General features: G+C 38.5%; 1 protein-coding gene across 3 annotated transcripts in view; it reads left to right on the top strand.

The window, feature by feature from the left end:
• Positions 1-13,140, top strand: part of PRDM5 (PR/SET domain 5) — a 232,686-nt gene that overhangs the window by 187,297 nt on the left and 32,249 nt on the right. The gene's annotated exons all lie outside the window — the stretch shown is intronic.

The following is a 13,140-nucleotide window of genomic DNA, read 5'->3' as shown; positions in this document are numbered from 1 at the left end:
CTGGGATGTGGAGACTGAAGCTGTTCCTATTCGGCCATCTTGCTCCGCCCCCTCCGCAATTATAGTACTTTATTTTTAATAAGAGATTACTTTACAACTAGTTGCTATCTGTGTGCCATTAATATGTCACTGTGCCAGGGCTTTGAGATTGTGCTCATTGATCTAGACTGTGCTTCTTGGATACCTGGATATAGGAAAATTCACTAATTCTGCAAATGTTTAGTAAGCCAACTATATGCCAGTACTCTGTTAGGTATTAGGGATACATTATCTAATATATAGTACAAGATGCCTGATAGTGTCAGAAAACTTCATATGGTTGGTTTATGGAGTAGAATAGAAGGTGTACTAAAAAAGAGGCTTCTGGGATGCACAGAGGGCAGATGATAAAAGGTCGTCTCTGAATGCTGGATGAGCATGTTTGGGCTTCACGCTCAGGACTCTTGAGGAGCTTTTGAAGGTCAGTGATCTCAGAGTGTTGGCATTTTCAGCCCTGCTAATTATTTTGTCTCTCGCTAGTTACTGGCCAGTACCAGCATCATCAATCATCAATTAGTTCTGTTTGATCCAGCAAGCCCACTACTGGGTACCTGTCCAAACGAAAATAGATCATTATATCAAAAAGCTGCCTGCACTCGTGTTTGTTGCAGCACTATTCACAATAGCAAAGAGTGGAATCAACCTGAGTATCCATCAACAGATGATTGGATGAAGAAAATGTGACACACACACACACACACACACACACACACACACACACACACGTGAAACGGAATAGTATTCGAGCATAGAATGAATGAAATCATAATTTTTGCAACAAAATGGATGGAACTGGAGGCCATTATTTTAAGTGGAACTAGCCAGACACAGAAGGCCAAACATCACATTCTCACTTATAAGTGGGTGCTAAAAAAATGGACGTAGAGAGTGGAATGATAGCGGAGACTCAGAGGGTGAGGGGTGGGAGGAGTAAGGATGAGGAGAAATTACTTCATGGGTATAATGTGTATTATTTGGGTGATGGATAACCTAAAAGCTCTGACTTAATTGCTGCACAATCTATGCTTGTAACAAAATTGCACTGGTACCCCATATATTTATATATTTAAAAAGTCTTAGACATCTCTTTTCTTGAGCCTCCGCCTGGGTTCTTCTCAGCCTGCCGACAATTTTTTATTATCCTGTCCAGGTGATTTTGGGCAGAGATAAGGGAGTGTCTCAAGAAGATACTCCCAGGCACACCATCCTTAGAGAATCAGTAGAGCCCTTTCCAGTGGCCTTTTCCTAGTCTCCATTTGGTCTCCCTCTTCCTCCCACTGCTTCAGAGCAAGGCATAAAACATCTGTGGTTAAAATCAAAAGACTGTATCTCCCATCCACCCTCCAGACCTGACAGGAGAGATCTCAGCATTTTAAGTGAACAGCTTTTTTCTGCCCCAATAGGGTACAGTAGCACAAAGGCCAACGTCCTGTAAGTGCCTCATTTTCTGTCTGTCACATAACTCTCAGGGATTGTTACCACAGCTGGAATCAGTGTATTAACTGAGGTATTAGAGAAGCTTATGAGCTCATTATCATTTGAACATATGAATAATGTAAAATTTAGACAGAGTTTCATTTGAAAGGATTATTTATTGGAACTTTTAGTTTAAGGATTGATTTATATTGCTGTTATTCTGAACAATAGGAATAAAATCAGATCCCTGTGGTGTAAGTTGGATGACACCGTGGTGACACAGGGCCTTTCTTGATTATCTCACATAATGTCAAAAATTAAAAGCAAAAGAATTGATCTTAGGGAATTCCATGACAGTTTCTATTTAACTTCACTTAACAATGACTTCAAACAGTTGTTACATGTATAGAGAACTCCTGATTAAAGAGACTTTCTTTGACCAATGTGGTATGTTTCTAATCGTAACTCTTTAAGAACATGTATTTGGTCTCAGATGGCCAACTAAATGTTACAGAGTCAGCTTCTGTGCCATGTGCCATGTACTGAAGGAACAGTTAAGAAAAGCCTGCAGCCCTTGCACAGTCTGGGGGAGAAGACAACGAGATAGAACATGGCAAAGACCATGCTGAAAGTATGCACATACAGTATCCCAGGGTGCTATGTGTGCACATAGGAAGACCACCTACCTCAGCATGGGAGGAGGGCTAGTCAGGGAAAGGTGCTGGAAGAAACAGAGGAGCGTTTAGTCTGCAGGAGTAGAAAATTCATTGGAGACATCTATGTGGAATGGAAAAAAAAAACGGCTGAGCCCCAGAATATTGTCCAAAAGGAAACCAGGAAGGAGCAGCTAAAGAGGCTGAAGGAGAACCAGGAGAAAACAGGGAGATGGCACTGAAGCCAAGGGAAGGGAAGCGTTTCAGCATTTCTGGGAAAAAATCACATGCTATGTCTGAATCTTGCAGTTTTATGATATATATAACCATATTCCAGATTCTAAGAAATCCAGCAATAAAGGCATTTCTTATAGTTTGTTTAGGCTAGCATTTGCCAGGAGAGTTTGAGTGTAGCGAGTAAGGGTGTGTGTGTGTGTGTTCTACTAACATCTCACTGGAGCTAGTCTTTTACAAAACACAATTCAAGAATTGCTGGTCTAATGCATCCCATGTATGGCTGCATCAATACTTATAAAGATTTGCTTTGATCAAGTGTCTCAGTTACTCAAGAAAAAACAAACAAACAAAGCTGCCCCCCTGTCTACAGTGGCTCTTCTCTGCCTGCAGAATGGAGCCCAAGTGGCTTGGCCTGGGTGCCCTGTGCCAGCCTGGCTGTGCTGCCTGCTGTCTGCCCCTCCTGTGCCCCCTTCCTCCTGGACACTCTGGGCCTTGGCCAGTTTGGACCATGTGTCCTTCTCCTAAGGATGACCATGCTTGCCTAGGTCCACTTCAATACTTTTTGAGGGTACAAATAAAACAGTCCCTCTCCCAGTCTCCCAGTCAGGTCTCACTTTTTATACAGCCTTCTCTGCCACCTCTGCATTGGCATACTTTACTGGTACATTAATTATATTAGCCCAGTTTTTTTTTTTTAATTTTTACGTCATTGTTTTTCTTCTCTTTTTCTTAGAGCTTAGTTCACGTATTCATTCAGTCATTCCATAATATAACTGTATGTTGTATGATTTTATCCTCATCCTCATTGGTATTTATATATCTTTTCTGTAAAAATGGAGACTTTATTTTTTTTTTTTATTATACTTTAAGTTCTAGGGTACATGTGCATAGCGTGCAGGTTTGTTACATATGTATACTTGTGCCATGTTGGTGTGAGAATATCTAATGCAACAATGCAAGCTTCCCACTTCCCTCCTGGGAATGAAAAATGGAGACTTTCTAAATAGATCTTTATTAACATTGAAAGGACAAAGTGTTTAAAACCTGGTCTCAGCCACCCGGAGTTCTCTGCATTCCCAGGAGGGGAGTGGGAAGCTTGCATTGTTGCATTAGATATTCTCACAGTAAAAGAGAACCATGTGTGATGGGAACATTGGAACATGGAAAACGAAGCATCTGGCTTTGCTCAAGGGATACCAGGTAGGGTCCACTGAGGAAGTGTGAATTGGGTCAGAAAGCATGAGTCTGAGTTTTCTAGGAAAAGGAACAAGACTGGGGATAGGGCATTGCAAACCAACTGAGTGCTGTATGCAAGGATGTGAAGCTGTGATTTGTGAGTGGGTGAGAAGTGCAGTGTAGGGGAGCCCATGGTGTGTGTTGTTGAGAACTGAAGCATGAGGTGGGGGTCAGGCAGGCGTGACAAGACTGTGAGGAGCTTTTGGTGCTGGGACAGGAAGATAGGATTGATTCTGTAGATAACACTAAATCAGCATAGGCTTTCATTTGTTTCCTAGTGAGAGAATGGAGTAATAAAATGAACAATAATACTAGGTGTTCCCTCCTTATTAGAAGCACAAACCTATGAAATAAAGAAAATGTTCAGTCCAAGCAGCTGTGTCTACCCCTTGAAATGACCTGTTTTTCTTTCGTATCTTTTTTCTTTTATATTACACACATGGTCTTGTAGGTTGAGACTAGTAAAACTGTAACAATTGCTGAGGCTGTGGTTATTTGCTATTACAAGTGAGAACAAAATACAATGCACAACATTTCTAAAATGTCTTCATTATTTGTGACCTATTTTGAGTGCAGTCTAGAGTCATAGAATATCCCAGCTGCAAAGCACACAAGAGGTCAGTTGATCCAACCCCTTTATTTAAAAATGAGGGAATTTAAGTCAAAATATCTTGAAGACTGGGTATAGCTAGTTATAGCAGGGATATTGCTCTCTCTCTGCAAGCACTTTGATGACATTATCTCTCCTCAAATTCATTTGGTCATGAAATTAAAGAGAAACTGAATAACAGGTTAGGTTAGAGAGCAGGAGTATTATACCATTGGTTTTTATAGATTTTATTTTTAGTAATATGTTGTATAAAATTATTACCTGTTTAAAAATATTTTATTGTGAAGTAACCTGTTGCATTGTCCTACATTTTGTTACCTCAGAGATCAGTTATTTTCCAGCAATACATCTGATTTCAAGAGATAATTTACAATGAATATAAAATTGACTTATTAAGAATTTATATTTTTATTACTATTGGAATTTGTCTATCTTTTCTGTAATAATTGGAGATCTTGTAAGTGACTGTTCATTAATGTGAAAAGGACAAAGTTTCTAAAAGTGCATAAAACAAATATTATTATCTGATTACTTAATATTAGATGTTAAGAAGCACATTTTAGAATGAGTAACTATTTAGTGACCATTATATACTATGTACTGAGGTAAGTACTTGTATTCTGATCAAGAAATCTCCTAATAATCATATAAACTATGTATAATATACTCAGTCTTAAGAATAAAACAATAGATAATAGACCCTACAAATTCTCCCTTTTTTGTGTTCAGCTACCAGTGTTTTAGATGATCTCCATATGGTAAAGACTGCAGGAGCTCCTCTTAAGTCACCCAAATGCCTACCCTTATTCTGAGATGATTCAACATTAATTTGAACACCTCGTCAGACACACAGTTTCTTAACTGTTTTAGCTATAGGGACCATTACAACTTCTGTCACCTACTCACAGAATTACCCTTCATATTTTCAACCAGCTTGGCATCAGAAATTGCTTGCCTTGCTAATCACAGAGACCCAGCCATGTATCTTAAACACGAAGGGGTTTATTCATAAGTGTCCAGGACTAGGCATTCCAGGGATAGTTTGGCACTTCCACAAAGTCATCAAGGCATGTGGCTTCCATTGTCAAGGTTCCAGTGTGACTCAAGGTGGGTGTTGCCACGTTAGCCATCACATCCTCATTCCAGGCAACAGGAAGGAGGAGGAAAGAGAAGGCAATAGGATATGCCCCTGCTGATTACACTTCCACTAAAGAGCTTTCTGGAAGTCCTATCCACCAGCTTCCACATGATCACACTTGGCTATGAGGAATTCTGGAGTTATCATCTTTTCTTAAGCTTATTGCCACAATAAATATAATTAGTTTCTATTACTAAAAACAAGGGAATAAATATAAAGCAGATTTTTCTCCAGCCTCATTTGCCAGCCCAAAATTACACCATTCTTATTCTTGTTTTAACTGACATCTTCTTCTCTGCTTTACTGCCTGGCCTCTTACCCATAAGTAAATTTTTGTTAAAAAACAAAACAAACAAACAAACAAAAAACTCTGCTTAAGTGAAATCACCTCCTCCATCATTTTCTGACCCTCATCTCATAGCCGGGTGAGGGACCCCTTCCCTGTGCTATCATCACTTTTTGTACATTGCCCTGCACTGAGCTCTGTTGGTGTCACTTTCTCCCTCAAATTATACACCTGTAAAAATGTCTTACTCTTGGGTGGGCGGAACTTCAGGGTCTAGCTGACTGCCTGGCACACAGTGGGAAATTGTTAGGTATTTGCTGAACTGACTATAAAGTGTCATAGTCAGTATTCAAGTATAAATAGCAGGGCTTTAGGTGAGTAGTGTTTCAGTCCGCCTGTCTCTTTATTTCTCATGGCTGCTGCAAGGGAAACTCTAAGGGCTTTTGTATCTTATCTGCACCTCTTCTTGTAAGAGCCTGGGCAGGGTGGTGTCAGAGAACAACAACATCTCTCTGGCTTGGACTGCCCCGTTTGTAACAATAATACAGTATAGTTGTTTCAGGGATGTCCACTAAACTCCTTTATGAACTTGGTATATCCACAAAGAGTATGTGTAGAGCAGATGCAGATTTAGCTAAAAGAAAACTCTATAAATATTTAGCATCTAAGCTGATTGTTGCTTCACCACCACTGTATTATCTTTAGACCTTAATAATATACTTCAGGATTTAAAGGAAAGTACATGCTGTCTGAAATACATACATAAAGAGAGTTTTTCTTTGTTTTAAAGATAGGCAATGTGCAATTAATTTTTAAAAGAAATGAGGCCATTATTCTTAGAAAAGGAATACATTATTTCCAAACTATTTTCTTTCTGGAACAGAATTTTATGTTCATCTTGTTCTCTATTCAGAGAATTTTAATTATTAAAGTATCACAAGTATCTTGGGATAAAGACTTATCTGTATGAAGATCCCATTAATGGATTTCAAGAACTATGCTATGTTGAGGTTCCTACATAATTTTATTTCTACATAAAGTTACCCAGTTATATTTACATGATTCATGTGCCTTTTTCAATTTTGGGTAACATTATATTTATATTCATATTGCAATGTTGAAGAGAAGAAAGCAGGTTAATATAATATGTAAAATATCCTTACTGTGTTCATATTATGTGCCAACCATTAAGATAAGCAAAATGCTATGACATAGGTATAATATTCCATGTTACAAATGAGGGAAGTGAGGCTTAGAGAGCTTAAGTAGCTTGTCCAAATCCCAGGTAGGCGTTACTACAATGACTAGTAATAGGCAGCACCAAGATTGGAAGTTAGCTTATCTTTAAAGACCTTATTCTTCATTCCTAGATATGCAGCCATCAAGATGTTCTAAAGTATTATGTTCCATATTGAGTGAACTAATCTTTTAGAAAAATTGTAAGAAAAGTGGTGTCAATTTCCCATTCAGTTCAATAACAACTTGTTGCTGCTCCAGTATCTCTTGGGTCTACTAGACTCCCTCAGTACATGGTCCTCAGGATTCCTGTTCTAATGTTGCTTGCTGGGACCACACCAAGATGAATGGGGACACCCCGCGCAGGAAATCATTTGGTGGTGCCACTAGGACCTCAACACCATTTCCCCTTCACTTATACTTTAGAAGCTATTTTCTTTGAAATATTTTTAAAATTGTGAAAGCCACCAGGAAGAGATACTTCATGTCCCTTGTAATACATTATAATAAGGGAAATTTCAATGTAGAGAGACTTACTGTCCACATTTTTTACCTAAATTCCTTGTATAGTACTTTCTTTGCTCATAGGAAATCAAAACAGCATTTTCAATATGAGTCTTTCATAACCTTGAAGATGGCTATTTTTGATATCGTTTAGGCCAGTGATAACTCACAGTAGGTCACATGGCAAGTTTATATCAAGATTGGTGTTTAGGCTGTGTGAATTATTGCTTTGAAGGACCTATGGGGCCTCTCAGTCATGCTGCCTTCATCTCATGGATGTTGTGGGGTTTAAAAAAAAAAGCTTTGCTTTCAGTATTTCTAGGTATTGTAATAAAACATATTCTTAAAATCATGAAGGAAATAGAGTCTTAAGGATAAAGGTCATTCATTAAAATATACTTGTGGATCTTTCCTTTTGCTCCATAAAAAAGCTGTTATTCTTTGATTTCTTTATTTTTACTCTAATGGAGGCAATTAGATGTTCTAAGAACATGGTAACATTTTCAGTTTGACCAAAACCATACTGATGCTGAAGTAAAAACTTGCTTATCCTGAGAAACATCGAGGGTCTGGCTATCTCTTTCTTCACTTCCTGCTTGAGACTTCATCTGTATGTGCTATGTCAACCATAATTCGTTAGAGGGAAAGCCATCTCCTCTGGGGTCCTAGATTCATATCTTTCTTGGCAGGCTTCAGTTTCCTTGCTTCTGAGGAATATTTAAATGTGCTACTTGTTCAATTACATTCTTTACCTTCAGTTTTTACCTTTCCTTTAGTTCTGCTTTCAATTGTAAATTACATTTCTTTATCACACATTTGGGTATTTTTCAGACAAATCGTATTTCTTGTGTGTATTTTCTATTTGGTGTACCTCTCCATTATGGAAGCTCTGTAGTGTGGATGTTACCCTTTCTTGTAACCTCAGTTCTTTTCTAGAACATTTTAAAATATGAATATTAGAAGGTCAAGGCCATGCTTCTAATGCAACACTAGGCAAAGTATGTAAGGGGCAGGGGGAGGGGTAGATGTTGTTTGGTGGGAAAGTGGAGGATAAGAATTGGTACAAAACAAATTAGTACACCAAGTTCCATGATGTCATATCCTTGCAAAATGAAAGCAAACATTCACCTAAAGAAAAAATTGATTAATCTTTTTATGAATATTGTATATTATTAAGTGTAAATGTTCTCTGAAATAATAATTGTCTAGAATCAAATCAGAAATTATATATATATATACACACACACACACATACATACATCATTTAGTTTCCTATGTCATTATGTGTTCAAGATTATAAATGGAAATAATAGGAACCAGAAATGGGAACAATTTCCCAAACGCATTTTCATCACCAAATGCTATTTATTTATATTGTGATGACATGTTGGACAGATGGATTATTAAGGTTTTTCCTGTCTTTTATAAATCTCGGATTTACAGTGATTATGATGGTGCTGATTGCTTGTGGCCTTGATACTGGATTCTAACAGATGAATAGGGTAGATAACTGATCTAAGATTTGTTGTCTAGAAAACATGAAGCAGGAGGAAAGGGCAAGAGGGTCTGGGGACTGGCAATGAGACTGGAAACCTTTCACCCCAAGGTCAGCAGTTGGGCTAGGCTAAACTGTGAGTGACATAAACCACTCATCTAAGGACCAGCCATGATCATGACAGAAAACTAACAGTGGTCTGATGTTCTTCACTGGTACTTTCTTTCTTCTTCTTTTTTTTTCTTCCTGAGATGGAGTCTCATTCTGTCACCCAGGTTGGAGTTGCGGTCTTGGCTCACTGCAACCTCCACCTCCTGGGTTCAAGCGATTCTCCTGCCTCAGCTTCCTAAGTAGCTGGGATTACAGATGTGAGCCACCACATCCAGCTAATTTTTTTGTACTTTTAGTACAGTCAGGGTTTCACCATGTTGGCCAGGCTAGTCTCAAACTCCTGAACTCAAGTGGTCCACCCGCCTCAGCCCCCCAAAGTGTTGGGATTACAGGCATGAGCCACCGCGCCCAGCCCTCCACTGGTACTTTCAAAATGCAAAATACTTTTCTGCTTCAGCAAAAAGTGACAGACATTTGGAGACACTTGTTAAGCTTTAGTACCACCCATGAGGCCCACTGAATGCCTGGTGACCCAGTCCTGCAGCCTGTAACACTGGACTTGATCTCAAATATTCTGGAGTTTTCATTGCCAGACACAGACTAGATTGCAATCCAAAAATTTGGCACATCAGTTGGGGAGTTCTAGAGGCTTTCCCATGACTAGCGTCAATCTGCATTACACTGAATTCCATTTAAGTCTAACCTTTTCCATTACCTTATGAATCATATCTATATATATACATATCATACACACACACACAGACACACACACACATATACATACATCTTTCTTGGATGCTACTGTAGGTTGCTCTTTCAGCTACTCCTTCTATTCAGTGAATGAATGTACTCCAGTCAAATGTTCACTGTGCCAGTGTAAGTTAAAATTAACATTTTACTGGAATGTGGTGTGCCTGACTGCTTTGGATCTATTACATATATTTGGCTTTGTAGAGGCAACAGAGTGGAGGGACTAAAATTAACATGTGTTTTCAGACATGTAAGCAGTCTACCATGTCATTGCCAAAAAAATGACATTCTACCTAGAATATAGTCTTTAACATGTGAGACAGTTTATAACCAAGTAATATATGACTCAGTGGCTGAATTTTAAATTTTTTAAATACTAAATTCTGTTTCTATTCCCCACTGGCAGAGCATGAGTGAGTTTTCCACATCTGTCCCATTAAGAGTCATTGCCAATGCTGTGGCTGCTGCATGCTAAGTGGTCTGTTCCTTTTCTTGCAATACTGGGCTCAAAGCCCTAGAGGCTTCTATCACTCTCCATCCCACCCCCATTTGTGTCTTCAGGTGCCCAGTGTATCTTCTTTCATTCTTTCCCAGAGAGAGGCCCTTTGGAGATGGTGGACATTCTTTGAGGGGAGAGAAATGTGTACTCACTGAATTCTCTCTGAGCATTCAGGCTTAGTTTCTTTATGTACAAAATAAGAATTATGTTAATTGAATCTTCTTCTAGGTGTGTTATTTATGTTGACTTGACATAGAGGATCCCTGGCTACTAGTAGAAAACAATTGCAACTGCAATTATAAAAGGAGAGAGAACAAAGTACTGGGAGGTTGTGCTGGCAGTTCTTTTCTTACAGGTTAGCATACACTGAAGGCGCCAGTGTATGTAAACCAAAGATCCAATGTAAAGAATTACAGCAAAACAAAATCATCTAAGCATGCAAAGAAATGATTCAACATTGAGATCCATGAGTCCATGAGGCTCTCTATGTCTTTGGATATAATTAAAACAAGGAAATTGCCTCAATTCAGTCTTCTTTTGCCTAATATATTCTAAGAGAATGGGTTGGATGATTTCTTGGTAACCTAGACAGTTTATAAGTAGCTCTCTCTGTAAAAATAATTTTTCTTAAAATAACAAAGTATCATCATCTTGAGGGAGAAAGCATTTTGTTTAGCCTGAGGCAAAACTTGGCACTTCAGTCCAAAGCACTGCCCTTCTCCCACCCCGGCCCAACCCTCCGTCCCTGTCCGTGTGACACTCTACCTTGCGCCCACTAGGATGAGCCCACTACCTTGCGCCACTCTTCTCAGTGGGGAAGCGTGTGATGGGAAAGGCCTAGCTAGAGGTCTTGTCAGTACTTTTCCTTGGTAACTGAGCTTATTCTGCCAGTGGAATGCTAGACTGTGACTATTTAGATACAAGATGAGAGATCAGGGCATAGGAAGAAGGGGAGATTGTGTTAGCAGAATCCTTCTATATTTAGTATATTGCCCTATGACAGCTGGGTGGATTTACAGGCTGACAGAGACAGTCTGTCTCCTAGATAGTATCTAAATGGGCCATTACAATGGGCTGTGATTCCTGAATTCAGATGATGCTGTTTAATACAGAAATGGAGTTGGCATTATCTTGTTCTAAACGTGAGCTTTCTGGTTTGCACCAAATGGAGGGGTTTCCCAGGATGTAGGATTTTCAGAGTTAAAACCAGGCTAGTCCTGGGCAAACAGGGATGGTTGGCCACTCTTTTCATGGTTTTCGAAATAAGTTAATGAGGTGTTCTTTCTCAAGGAACACACTGAACTGAAAACAACCAAAATCTAGTAGGTAAAAAGTCACCAAGGCCTATTAGGAAAAAAAGTGAAATGTGATCTGTTTCTGGTTACTACTGATGACAGTAGGGTCATTTTATTTTGGAGGTAGCAATGGCTTTTGCAGAGGTGTGAAGTATATATCTGCCTAATGAAGTCTGTGTAGCATCATCAGAGATTACAAAAGTTTTCACAAACACCCATTTGTGAAAGAAGATTGAACTCAAATTTGCTTACAGAAAAAAAAAAAAACTATCGGATGAAAAAGGTAAATAGTAAGGATGCTAATTTTCTAAGTAAAAAAAAAAAAAAGAAAAACTTCTGCAGTTACCTTTGGAATTTTAAAATGTTAATGATATTCAAATTTAGAAAAGAAACATTTCTCATTTATTACAGTAATACCGTTGTCATCTTTTTCTTTGCTTTAATCTTTTAGGCTGACTGACTTTTTGTCAAAATATTTTATGAGTTTTGAGCAAATTAAAATCTAGCAAGATCTCTGCCAGGACAACTATAGAATACTCACCTGTGCGAATAGGCTGTTTTTTCAGCATTTTTAAGTTTGCCTGGGGCAGGTTTATGCTACTAGCTCCTTGCATCTGTGCAGAGTGTTGACTCAGAGATGTAATTTATATTGATATGATTTCCTCTGAATTCTGCCTGCTCCTTGATGGTTTTGTTTCACCTGTTGACATAAACTTGGCTGAAATGAATGCTCTGTTAGTCATGGGTGAATTAGCTGCATGTGTGATAGCACCTTTCTGCTGTGTTCTTATTATTTTCAAAATTGTGTAATGGGATAAGTATGTTTTTTTTAGAATTAGATATCGCTTTTCTAAGGCTTTACATGTACATAATTCCTTTCTCCTACACAGCTCTGAATAAACTTTATGGTTTTATTCAAAGATGGATTACACTTCCCACCATCACATATGTCAGAAAGCATGCTTGTTATTTTTGGAAGTGGCCGAGTTGAATTAATTCAGTTCTGTGTGAACTGGCTGGATCTGCTTCTTAAATGTAAGAGTCTGTGACTATGTTGAATTCTCATTTCACTTCATTCTCTGTACTCCTATATTATCCCCCCAAACTGACAAGGATACTCTGTATTTGCTGCATACCATACTTCAAATTGTGTAGCAACAAAAGCTGAAGGTGATGGACAACTCAACTTCATGATGGACATCTCAACTTCATCTACTCCACCGGCCAGGATTTTCTTTACTAGTCTGTTGTACTCTTTTTGAGGATAAGGACCACATTTGAAACCGTTTTGTGTTTCCCTTGGTTTCTAACACAGTGTCTTGCCTAATACTCCATGCAGACTTTTGCTGATGAAATGACTCTCAATGACATCATCTAATCATGGGAATTATCTTGATTGCTGTCAGATCCTTTGTAAATAGAGCTGGGAACACTTAAATCAATTGGTATGTAAGCTTAAAGTACTAGTTCAAATATAGGAAAAGACATTTTTAAAGGAAGTATTTAATATTTTGCTTCCTAAATTTACCTTTGGTGGGGGATTACTGGGTCTGAGACTATACACTTGTCAGAAATATTCCATTGGTAAGGGAAATTCCCAGCAACATGCAAAAAAAAAAAAAAAAAAAAAAAAAA

Source organism: Piliocolobus tephrosceles, chromosome 3 (assembly GCF_002776525.5).
Source record: "Piliocolobus tephrosceles isolate RC106 chromosome 3, ASM277652v3, whole genome shotgun sequence".
Lineage (NCBI taxonomy): Eukaryota > Metazoa > Chordata > Mammalia > Primates > Cercopithecidae > Piliocolobus > Piliocolobus tephrosceles.
This window is presented reverse-complemented; position numbering and strand designations above follow the sequence as displayed.